A 13,591-nucleotide genomic window follows, 5' to 3' on the forward strand; every position below is an offset into this window, starting at 1 on the left:
ACAAAGAGAAATCTAAGTATCAACAAAAGGTGGGCAAAGTACAGTGATTTTATAGCATCCACCATTAAGCAAATTATAAAATATTAAAGGGAGATTATGTAAAACAACCAAGATTAATTGCTGCTAATTGACAAAAGTCACAAAACCAAGTGTTGGTTTCATTTGTGATACTGATGTCATTTACAAGGTTAATTACTGTGTCACCTCACAGTCCCCAGTTGTTTTTCATATCGTGGCAGAGAACGCGTGAACAGATGGGCCAGAATAACATCTGGCTTAGGTGAGCAGTAAGAGTACAGCTGACATCCTTGAATGTTTTCCTTCAGTTGCACTGTCTCAGGAAAAGAAAGTAATAAGAAAGAAACACAGGTGCCAAAAATAAACAACTTGATATTTACTTATTAACATACTGGCCCTTGCCAAATTCTAGAGTGAATGTCATAATTAGCATCTAATAGGGCTATAGTAATGTTCTTATCAATATAATCTTTTAAAGAATACTTATATTTAATTTAGTCAATTTGTCATTAATATCTTACTTTCCAACCTTGCTTTTGCATGCCAATCAAAATAATACCTTCTAGTTTATGGAAAATCACAGTATTTCAAACTTGTAATATTTTTCTTGATCCTCAGGATAAACTTATAAATTAGATATTACAACATGATATCCAAATTAATAACCAAAACCCAGAGATACTATATCCTAGGTTAAAAAGTTAAATGACAGAACAAGGATACAAAACCAGAATTATTGGCTTTAACCTATTGCATTCACATTTAGAACTCCATTATGTCAGTAACAGAAAGAAGAAAGCCTTTGATAATAATAACGACTATTAAAAACTTCGAAGCTACAATTTGCAAATTTCATCTCTATGTTTTAAGTAATACTATAATCATTTTGCTATTCAGAATGGTATAGGTCTAAGGAATTTAATTCCAAGTATTCTAGTATAAAACTATATCAGGTTTTTTAATTTTTATTATCATTTTTAAATTTTTATTGTTATGTTAATCACCATATATTACATCATTAGTTTTTGATGTAGTGTTCCATGATTCATTGTTTGCGTATAACACCCAGTGCTCCATGCAGAACATGCCCTCTTTAATACCCATGACCAGGCTAACCCATCCTCCCAACCCCCTATATCAGTTTTTTTTTAAAGATTTTATTTATTTATTTGACAGAGAGATAGACAGATTGAGAATAAGCAAGGGGAGCAGCAGGCAGAGGGAGAGGGAGAAGCAGGCTCCCCGCTGAGCACGGAGTCCAAGGTGGGGCTTGATCCCAGCACCCTGAGATCATGGCCTGAGCTGAAGGCAGATGCTTAACTGACTGAGCCACCCAGGCGCCCCAAAATTATTTCAGTTTTATTTTATCTATTAAACATATTATTCTTTCAATGGCCTAAGATGTGCAAGAATGCCATTCCTGGTTTATAAAATCACTCAGAATTCAAGGTGAAAATACGTATCTAAATAGCACAATACAACCTCCTTAGGAAAGAGATAATTATCAGGAATATTAGATTGTGTCTATTTTTAAAAATGTATTTGAATGTATTCCGTAGTTTGTTTATGTGTACATTTGTTCGTTCTGAAGCCCTGCCCTGTTCTGGTTGTCTTTATTACAAAGAGCACAGACTACACAGTGACATTAGAGAGATGGTTCAAGGGGGAGCTCTCTTGGCCTTTCTTTCTTTCTTTTTTTTTTTTTAAAGATTTTATTTATTTATTTGACAGAGAGAGACACAGCAAGAGAGGGAACACAAGCAGAGGGAGAGGGAGAAGCAGGCTTCCCGCGGAGCAGGGAGCCTGATGTGGGGCTCGATCCCAGGACCCTGGGATCATGACCTGATCCGAAGGCAGACGCTTAATGACTGAGCCACCCAGGTGCCCCGCTTGGCCTTTATTTCTGTCTGTAAGGTATTACAGTGTTGCTGCTCTTTTGTCAGGAAGGAAAACGCTGAACACTGCACATGTAATTATCACTATTGTTATCACTGAAATACAGCTAAGCATAATATAGCCAGCTTTGTTGTTCTGTTTTAGTCAGGCATGTTTCATAATGTAGTCCCTTTCCTTTTATGGAGCTCCAGAACCAGTTTCCATCCTTAGAGCTTTGAATTAGTACCTTTGAACGTAAGAAATTCATGGAGAGGGATGGTTATTCAAGCTGTGTTTCCTCTTTTTTCTTTTTTCTATATGAATTTTTAGTCATTATCTCCTTTTGTAGCTCATCAATAAATATGGGTCTCAGGGGAAAATATTTTTTAGGATAATTTCAGTATAAAGAATACTTCAACAGGCTAACATCACTCTAATAATGCTTTCTAAAGAAAAATGGTGCATTATCTACATCATTAAAATCGTTTGTTCAGATTTAGTATCCATACTAAGAGCAATACAGTAGTACATAGGTTACTGTAGATTATTTTTACCAGTTTTATTGAGATATAATTCATATACTATATAATTCACACAGTTAAAGCATACAATTCGATGGATATTTTAGTGTATTCACAGACTTGTACAACCATTACTACAGTCAATTTTAGAACAATTCCAACACTCCAGAGAAAAACCCTGGGACCACTAGCAGTCACTCTCCATTTCTTACCAATCCTCCCTAACCCACTTCTAGAAAATCATGAATCTATTTTCTTTCTCTATACATTTGTCAATTCTGGACATTTCATATAAATAGAATAATGAAGTACACGTTATTTGGTAACTGGCTTCTTTTACTTAATAGGATCTTTTCAGGGTTCATCCAGATTATAGCAAATATAAGTATTTTATTTTTATTGCTTAATAATAGTCTATAGTTTGGATAATACTGCATTTTATGTATCTGTTCATCAGTTCATGGATTTTTAGGCTGTTTTTACTTTTTGGCTATTATGACTAATGCTGCTATGAATTTTGTACTCAAGATTTTGTTGTGTGGACAAATGTTTTAATTACTCCTAGATATATACAAAGGAATACATTCACTGAATTATAAGGCATATCTAAGTTTAACCTTTTGAATAACTACCAGATTATTTCCAAAGTTGCTACACCATTTTACATTCCTACCAGAAATGTACTAGAGTTCCAGTTACTGCACACCCTTGTCAACATTTGTATCATCTGCCATTTTGATTATACCCGTCCTACTGGGTATCTCATTTGTTGTGTTGAATTGTATTTCCTTAATGACTAATGAGATTGACAGAATGAAACGTGTTTTTTAGCCATTCATGCATCTTCTCTGGAGAAATATCTATTCAGGTTCTTTGCTCATTGGCCTTTTTATTTTTGATTTGTAATGGTTTTTATTTATTCTAGATAAAACTATTTATCTCATGATTTACAAATATTTTCTCCTAGTTTGTGTGTTGTGCTTTCACTTCCTGATGATGTTCTTTTAGTTACAATGGTCTTAATTTTGTTGAAGTCAGCTTTATCTATTTTCTCTTGTTCCTTATATTTTTGGTATAACATCTAAGAAAGTTTTGTTTATTACAAGGTCATGAAGACTTAGTCCTGTATTTTCCTTAACAAAATTTATGTTTTAGCTTTTATGTTATGTTTTCAATATATTTTTATTAATTTCTGTTTATAGTGTGATTCTTTTTCAAGTGCATATCCAGTTGTCCCAGAACCATTACTTGAAAATACTACTTTTCCTCATTGAATTATTTTTGAACACTTGTTGAAAATAAATTAACTTTAAATATAGGGCTTATTTCTGATTCTAAATTATATCCCACTGATCTATATGTATATCTTTATGTCAGTTCCTTTTCCCTCCATTCACTTCAATAAGTTTGTTTCATACATTTATAATAGAGTTAGATTATTTTGTCACATTTTGCATTATATCCTGGGATCCTTGAATTCCTAAGTCTTTAAATTAACACACACTTATGTTATCAAATTGTATGAATTTTGACAAATGCATAGTGGTATATGTCCACCATTATAATTAACCTTCTCCCATCCTGAAACCCAGGCAACCACTGATTTGTTTATGGATGCTTATAGTTTGCTTTTTCAGGAATTTCATATAAATGGTCTCATACAGTAGTATGAAACCTTTTCAGATTAGCTTCTTTCACTTAGCAATTTACAGCTAAGATTCATTCATTCATGTTTTAACATGGCTTTATAGCACTCTTCTTTTTATCACTGAAGAGTATTCTATTTTAGGGATGTACCACAATTTGTTTATCCATTCACCTACTTAAGGGCATCTGGTTGCTTCCACTTTTTGGTTATTATGAATAAGCTGGATAAATATTGATTCAGTGTTTATTTGGGAAAATAAGTTTTCAGATCCGTTGGAGCATGTTTTCTTGATCATGTTTTAAGACTATCTTTGCTTTGAAAGAAACTGCCAAACTGTCTTCTAAGGTGGCTATACTATTTTGTGTTCCCACCAGCAGCAAATAAGAGTTCTTGATCCACATTGTTTCCAGCAATTAGTATAAGCAACTTTTCAGGGAGGTTAAGCCATTCTAATAGGATTGTAATTTATCTCATTTAAGAAAAAAAATCACAATCCTGTAATGTCAGAGAATGTTGAGCATCTTTTCATATGCCTATTTTCTATCTATATATCTTCTTTGGTGAAATGTCTGTTAAGATTTTTTTCCCCCTGTTCTTAATTGGGTTGTTACTTTTATGATTGAATTTTAAGACCTCTTTGTATATTTCTGATACAAGACTTATATTAGATATATTTTCTGCAAAGATTTATTCCAGTCTGTGGCTTTTCTTTCATTACATTAACAGTGCATTTTGCAGAGCAATTATTTTTTAATTTTAATAAAGTCTCAGGTCTATTTTTCTTTCATGGGTTATGCTTTTGATGTTGTATCTAAAACCACTTCAACTTCACTTCACATAGATTTTTCTCCTATATTTTCTTGTAGTTGCTTTATAATTTTGTATTTTACATTTAGGCTTATGGCTCATTTTGTATACAGTGTGACATCTATGTCTAGTTTCATTTTATTCTTTATTCCGGGGCCAGAGTTTTCATGGTTTGAATATCCTTCTGCAGAAGTTGCAGGATTGTGCGCACAGGCTTTCTTATCCACTTAACCAGATGTGGGGGAAGAGGGTAAGCAGGAGATGAGGTTTGAAAGCTTTCAGTTGTTAAACATCAAAAATTGAGTCAGACTGTTGAGCACGTCTTAATTCTGAAAAACGATGAGGAAAAGGATCTTATGCATTAAAAAATAGTTGGTTCGATATGAATACTATTCAAAGTAACTAAAATATATTTCATTTTAAATTTTTTCTTAATAAAATTAATTCAAGTATAACATTGAAAAAAATTGAAGTTAGGAATGATACCCTGCCCTATCACCCTGTCACTAGAGCTTTGCAAGGACTTCAGCTATTACCATATGCTCCAAAGATTTAACCATGCCTCCAGATTTGGGAGCATTTGTACCATTTCTCTTTTTTAAAAAAAATTATTTATTTATTTGAGAGAGAGAGCGCAAGAGATCCTGTGTGTGCAAGCAGGGGCAGGGGCAGAGGGGGAGAAAGAGGAGAGAAAGAATCTCAAGCAGACTCCCCGCTGAGCACTGGGCTCAATCCCGGGACCATGAGATCATAACCTCAGCCGAAATCACAAATCCAACGCTTAATCAACTGAGCCACCCAGGTGCCACTGTACCATTTCTTATATATACGTCTGTGCCTAACTCGACTAGGCACATAGACACCCAATAAATTTTGATAAATAGCATGGAATATATTAACTGAACCAAACCTGCTGCAACCACAAATGTGATTTATGCCTTGGGTTTTTTTTTTTTTTTTTAAAGATTTTATTTATTTATTTGACAGAGAGAGACACAGCGAGAGAGGGAACACAAGCAGGGGGAGAAGGAGGGGAGAAGCAGGCTTCCCCGCGGAGCAGGGAGCCCGATGTGGGGCTCGATCCCAGGACCCTGGGATCACGACCTGAGCCGAAGGCAGACGCTTAATGACTGAGCCACCCAAGCGCCCCTTATGCCTTGGGTTTTATGGCCTTATTTTAGTGCCTAAGATTTCACAGTGGATCCTAACTTCATCCCTATCTTGGATCACTGTGCCTAAGTACCCTCTTGATTTCCTGCACAAATTCAAGTTAGTCTTTAGCTGGAGTTCCATATTTGTTGTTACCTGTTCTATTACAGTCAGATGTTTTGCCCTATCCTGATCTAGCTAACATCTGAAGCCACCTCCCCTCTCCATCTTAACCTGCTGCCTGAAGCCCTAGCCCTCAACAGGTTACCTCATGGTAAATCTAATTTCTTGTTATCTTTATTTTTTTTTTAAAGATTTTATTTATTTATTTGAGAGAGAGAGAGAATGAGAGACAGAGAGCATGAGAGGGAGGAGGGTCAGAGGGAGAAGCAGACTCCCTGCCAAGCAGGGAGCCCGATGTGGGACTTGATCCCGGGACTCCAGGATCATGACCTGAGCCGAAGGCAGTTGCTTAACCAACTGAGCCACCCAGGTGCCCTCTTGTTATCTTTAAATATATACTATTATTTTAATTTCATCTGAACTAAAATTTTCACTCAGATTGCTGATATAGTCCCTTCATTGCTGCCTTCTATCCTCTGGTCCATCTTTTTCCACTTTTCTGCCAGACCAGTCATTCTAAAGTTGTATCCTTTCTGGTCATTCATCAGTTTAAAATACTGTGCTGAATTCCCATTAACTTAGTTGAGATCTAAACCATTTAAAATAGAATTGGTTTTCTTTTAAAAATTTTATCTCCAACCTATCTTTAAACAATTTCTACCACCATGGCTACAGTAACCCACCTTAAGCCAGAACACTACAAGAAAAAGGCAAAAGACAGTTGTGGCCCATCTAGGCAACCAGATATTCTAGACTGGTACTCTAGGACTTAAATGCTGGGATACTAGACCCATGGGTGGTACTTTGGTGATACTTTCATGTTTCCAAGACAGCCACTATGTATGGCTACTATGTATATGAATAATGTATGTTATCCCTCTCACTAGGTTCCTTCTCATAGTCTGTGGCCACCTTCAAGTACCTGCTAGTAATACTGACTGTTCATCCCTTTAGGTCCAACTCCTCTAAATAACATCCTCCCAACAGGCTTCTCCATTTTTCCTTCTCCATTCTGAATAGAGCTTTTGTGGTAAATGATGATGGTGCCAATACAAAAAAGTAGTCCCAAGCATTTACTGAATGTTTACTTATATTACAAAGAGTGAACTTAGCAAAGCTAACTTAAACCTCACAAAGATCATATTGATAAGTATCATTATCTGCTTTTACCAGATGTGGAAACTCAAATTCAAAAAAGTTACTTGTTTAGGGACAAAGAGCTATTAAAGTACATATTAATTATTAAAATCTGGTTGTACCAGACTCCATAAGCTGTTCTTTGAATGTTATATATTCATATATATAAATATATATGAGAATAGTAGTAGAACATTATATATATATATTCAGTCCACACTAAAACTAAAGCTTGAGTAGGTGTGGAGAGAGGAGAAGGGGAAGTTCACTAATGTAAGGGGATTTGCAATTTCTGAATGCATGCATTGATGGTGGAATTGTACTCAGCATTTAAAAAAAATCAAGATGTTCTGCAAATGTGTTGTCTGAAACATGTGTAATAACTATGCTAGAGAAGTGAAACATAATGATAACTTTTTGCAAAGTACTTCCCAATGAATTATATCATTAAATTTCAACTAAATTAAGTAGTACACTCAAAAGTTTTACTTCAATTTCATATAATGTTGATAAGCCATGTGTAATATGTTAATAATCTGGATAATATTCAAGGCATTGTAGAAGACATAATATCACTTCATCTAAGAGTGAATATTCCAAAAGCTATTTGAACTGAAATTTCTCACTTTAAAATCAATTACATATAGCATGGATGAATAATAAATAGATTGAGCACATCTCCAACTCTTCTATAAATGTTTAATGTTCAAAATAATTGGAGGAAGTATCTTATTCAGAAACTCTGATAGGCCTTTTGACCTTCTATCATGCTCTGCTTATTGTACCTGGTTGAGTTCATGAATAGTAAAACTAGAAGGCCTTGTTCATAAAGACTAACTTGAAAAAGAAGAAGAAAAAACATTACATCTTATGGAAAATAAGCATTTGCCACTCCATTGGAATTATTTTAGGCAGATTATTCTGTGTGATACTTAATTTCTAGAGATATCATTTCTATATGATATAAAGCCATTTTATTCCATGCCTCTGGGTGTGTGTATGTGTGTGTGTGTGAGAGAGAGAGAAGGAGAGAGAGAGATGGGGAGAGAGAGAGAGAGGTTATATGTGCACACAGCTGGGATGAATGTCAAGTAGTTAAGATTTATTCGGTATGTATGGAGATATTACTACTAGATTGCATAATATAGATTAGACATAAGAAGTAGAAAATTGTGCAATAGGAATGAAAGTAAAATTAAAGTCCACTGGTTCAAACACATAGAATACATAATCTTTATCAAATAAACTCATAACAGATTTATTCATATCCTCAAGCAGCTGGTGCAAGCTTGCTATTCTTATTTGAAACATTCATATTTTTATATTAAGAATCATCAGTTTTCATGTCAGCAAGATCCTCTGTTAAGTTGATCCTCCAAACCTTCCATTACAAATCCTCAAGTGTAAAAAAAGAAAAACAAACAAACAAATCCTCAAGTGTGTTGACAAATCACCACTTGGTATTTTGTTATGGTTTTTTATTTCAATAAATTATGAGGTATCTGCCTCAGGTTAAAGGCATATAGTTATTGTACCTAAACAAGTTTCTCAGTATACTTTCATGATAGCTACCTACTGAGGGGACATAAATTTCCTGCTTCCCTTCAGTTCTTTTTCGTTTTATAATTTCACTTTCCTCTGACCTGTGTGAGTAAAAAAGTTCCATTTGCACACCAAAGGAGGATAACATAAGTCACTGAAGTAGGATAATTTGCATTTTATTGTTGTTCTGTGCTAATTTCTCATGTGTTTAGTAACCCTAAGGGATGTTATAAATGCTTTCAATATGCACTGAATATACAGTGGATAAACTGCTCTGTGACGTTCTTTAATTTTTTAACAAAAATTAATTTTCTCCTTGTGTTGACCTCTATCCTTTGCTGAGAAAACTATGAACATTGACATGGAACTTAAGACAACAAAGATAAACTATATGGAGAGCTGTGGGCAAAGAAATACCTTCTTGGGAGTCTTAAATTTCACTTAAAAATTAACAGTTTTAAGGATGCACTAAGTGATTTCTATTAAATCATGAGTCATTGCATTTGTTTCTCAGCATTGAAACCAGGGCTGGCACTCTACAGCCTGAAGCCCAAATCTGATTGCTGCCTGTTCGTGCCAATAAAGTTTTATTGGAACACGTCCATCCACACTTATTTATGTGCTATGTATGAATGCTTTCCTGCCACAAAGCAGAGTTAAGTAGTTGCTAGAGAGAGACCATATTATACACTAAGCCTAAAATATTTACTCTGGTCTTTTAAGAAAAAAACTTGCCAACACTGATATAAACAAATACAAATATAGATCTGTTTTGAACTGCAAATAATTTTTAGTAATAGAAATTAATCCTTAATATCTGTTACTTACATGCTATGTACCAGGCAGTTTTGAGCTATTTACTTTAATTAATATCATTTAATTCTCACCTTATAAGTGGGCAATATTAGTATCCTTATTTTATAAATGATGCAGAAACTGAGCCCTGGAGGAATTGAATAGATAACTAAGGTGCTAAGATTTGAACTGAAGCAGTCTAATTCCAAATAGAATCATGTATTTGTACATCTTATATCCAACCTAAGTATGTGGAAATGAGTTAGAGTTTGAGATAACAATATAAATATAGAATAATCCAATAATTTTGTGTTGACATTTGTAAAAAGAAAATCTAACATTGAAAAAATATTCATTTCAGAAAGAATTCACCATATTTGTAGATACTTGATTCTGAATTCCCAAATTAAGAATCTTTGGGGTGCCTGGATGGCTCTGTTGGTTAAGCTTCTCATCTGCCTTTGGCTCAGGTCATGATCCCAGGGTCCTGGGATGAAGCCCTGTGCACTGGATTCCCTGCTCAGTGGGGAGTCTGCTTCTCCCTCTCCCTCTGCCTCTCTCCCTCTCTGCTGATGCTCTATCTCACTATCTCTCTCTCAAATAAATAAATAAAATCTTAAAACAATCCTAAAAGAATTTTCTCCCATTCCTTAGTTTGCCTTTTCATTTTTTGATTGTTTCTTCGGCTGTGTAGAAGCTTTTCAGTTTGATGTAGTCAGTTGTTTATTTCTACTTTTTTGTAGCTTGTGATTTTGATATCATCTCCAAAAAAAAAAAAAAAAAAATTGTTGCCAAGACTAATGTCAAGGAGATTTCCCCCTGTTTTTTTCTGGAAGTTTAATGGTTTCAGGTCTTATATTTGAGTCTTTAATTCATTTTGACGTAATTTTTTGAGCAGTGAAAATTGGGGCCCAATTTCATTCTTCTGCATGTGATTATCTAGAATTGCCAACACCGTTTATTGAAAAGACTTCCCTTTTTCTATTGAGTATTCTTGGCTCCTTTGTCAAATATTAGTTGACTGTATATGCAAAGGTTTATTTTTGAGTTGCAAAAATATTTGCAAACCATCTACTCCATACAGAGTTAATGTTCAAAATAGATAAAGAACTCATATAACTTAATAGCAAAAAAATAAATAAAAATAACCCAGTAAAAAATGGGAGAGGACCTGAATAGATATATTTCCAAAGAAGACACAGCAATGGCCAACAGGTACATGAAAAGGTGCTCCACATTACTCACATCAGGATCGGGGAAGTGCAAATCAAAACTGTAATGAGGTATTACCTCACACATGTTAGAATGACATCATCAAAGAGATAAGAAATAAGTATTGACAAGGATGTGGAGTAGAGTGAACTATTGTGTACTATTGGTGGGATTGTAAGTTGGTGCAACCACTGAGGAAAAAAGTTCGGAGATTCCTCAATAAATTAGAAATAGAACTACCATATGATCCAGGAAGCCAGCTTCTGGGTATACATCTAGATAAGATGTAATCAGTATCTCAAAGAGATACCTACATTTTCATGTTCATCATTGCACCATCATTCACAATAGCTGATATATGGAAACGACCTGTGATAGATAGATAGATGATAGATGATAGATAGATAGATGATAGGTAGATAGATAGATAGATAGATAGATAGACACATCTTTATCCATCTATCTGTAGATGGTCATTTAGGTTTCTTCCATATCTATATCTATATCTAATGGAATATTATTCAGCCACAAGAAAGAAGGAAATCCTGCCATTTGCAACAATATGGATGGATCTTGAGGGCAATGTGCTAAGTGAAATAAGTCAGACAGGAAAGACAAATACATCACTTATATGTGGAATCTAAGAAAAGATGAGCTTGTGTAAACAGAGAAGAATGGGGTAACCTGGGACTGGTGGGAGGTACAGGGAATAGGGAGATGTTTGTCAGAGGATATGGATTTCCACTTCCTTAAAATGAATAAGGGGATCTAATGTACAACATGATGACTGTAGTTAACAGTATTTTATCATATACTTGAAAGTTGCTAACAGAGTAGATCTTAAATGTTCTCACCACACACACACAAACATTAAGTATGTGAAGTGTTTTGATGGAAGTGTTAACTAACACTATTGTGATAATCATTTTGCAGTAGAGAAGGGTATTAAATAATCATGTACACACTTTAAACTTACACAATGTTATATGTCAATTATATTTCAATAAAGCTGGACAAAGTCTTTCAAACAATGTCTTAAATTATAAAACATGACAGACTTCCTAAGAACTAATTAATGCCATTAGTAAACAATAGAAATGGAAAGTTACCAGTCCCCCCAAAATTAATTAATTAATTAAAAAACAGTTCCTTCAAAAAAAAAAAAAGGGAAATTGAAAGTCATTATCTAAAGTTGGCAATAAACATGAAATGCACAGAATTTATCCAAAATACTGATTTTTGTATCATTAATTCATACCATAACCCAACTCAATGAACTTAGGAATGTGACTTAAATGTGAGTCTATAACTGAACTGTTTATGGACTTATTCCTGACAGAGAATGGGGTTTTAAAATATGACTTCTAAATAATAGCAGCCACATATGTGCTATACTAGTAATTATTTTTTTTTATTTTATTTAATTTTATTTATTATTATTATTATTATTTTCTTTTTTACTTTCTTACCTCGGTTAACAATGTTTATCAATGGACATGCTTCCAGACTTCTTTTTTCTTTAGTGGAGTCATCTGTCACTCCAGTGAAAACTGTCTCTCCAAAAGTTTCTACAGAACAGTTTCCTGTCTCTTTGACTATTGTAATAATGGAATGGACTCTAAAATTAGTTCTTAGAAGACCAGTATGCTGATTTTATCTTGCTGCTGCTGTTTCCTTTGATTTTTTTTGTTTTCTGAAAAGATACAGCCCTCTGTTTGTAACTTTAGAAGGAGTGTTCCTTGTTATCCACACTTTCATGATAAATATGACTGTTAGACAATAGTAAAAATGAGAGATTAAACATAAGGTATAGAAATAATAGGGAAATAAGTAAGTAAAGGGAAAATTAATTGTAAGAAGGGAAGGCTAACATTACTGAATAGAGATGCAGGTTGATTAGAATTAAATATAAAGTGAGAAATAAAGTTTAGCAACTTTAGAATTTCCTAAGTTGCTTCTAGATGCAGGGAAGATTTGATGCACAACATTTCATCTAGAATAGGTGTTGAATCTCAACTATTCCACTTTTTATCTGGGTAAAAGGGGGTGATGTCATTTAACATCTCTGAATCACTACTTTTTCATTTGAAAAATGAGCAATACTCATAGCTGTTCTGTGAAAATCCCAAAACTATGTAAGGAACAACTATAAAATGAGAAAATAAATCATAGAAAATTTTGAAAATGTGGAGAATTTCATTTTGGTATTGTTATTTAGAAGATGGAAAGTGAGCAAGGGACTCTTGTATAAATACATCAGATAATGAAATCAGAAGAAAGAAACCATGATTTCCAGTAATGGTGCTGTGGACATGGGGAGAACCTTGAGTGAGGATCTTGAAGGGACCGGGGAAGAATACAGAAGCATAGTGAGGAGGGAACTGGAACAATCCTGATGATAAATGGGTTAGCCGAAGGTCAAATAATCTTTATCTATGATGAAGCTGGCATAAATCTATTCACAACTGGATGGAGATGGGGTAAACATTAGATTATTTGAAGATCCTTACATTTTAGTGAAGGAAGGAATCCTAATTAATAATAGATAAAAAGCACCAGCAGTCAGCATGCTTTCATGTTAAATCTATTAAGAAATAGAAAGTAGTAAGACTTTTTAATGTAGACCATTCTTATGAAATACCTCTTCCATATAAATTGGATGGTTCTTAAAAAATCTGGCTAAGAAAATGGAGATTCAAGCATTCATTTATCAGATACATGCAATCTCTCGTAAAGCAGTACTGATTAACCTGTGTGTGAACTC

This window comes from Phoca vitulina, unplaced genomic scaffold, assembly GCF_004348235.1.
Source record: "Phoca vitulina isolate PV1807 unplaced genomic scaffold, GSC_HSeal_1.0 scaffold24, whole genome shotgun sequence".
In the NCBI taxonomy this organism is placed as follows: domain Eukaryota; kingdom Metazoa; phylum Chordata; class Mammalia; order Carnivora; family Phocidae; genus Phoca; species Phoca vitulina.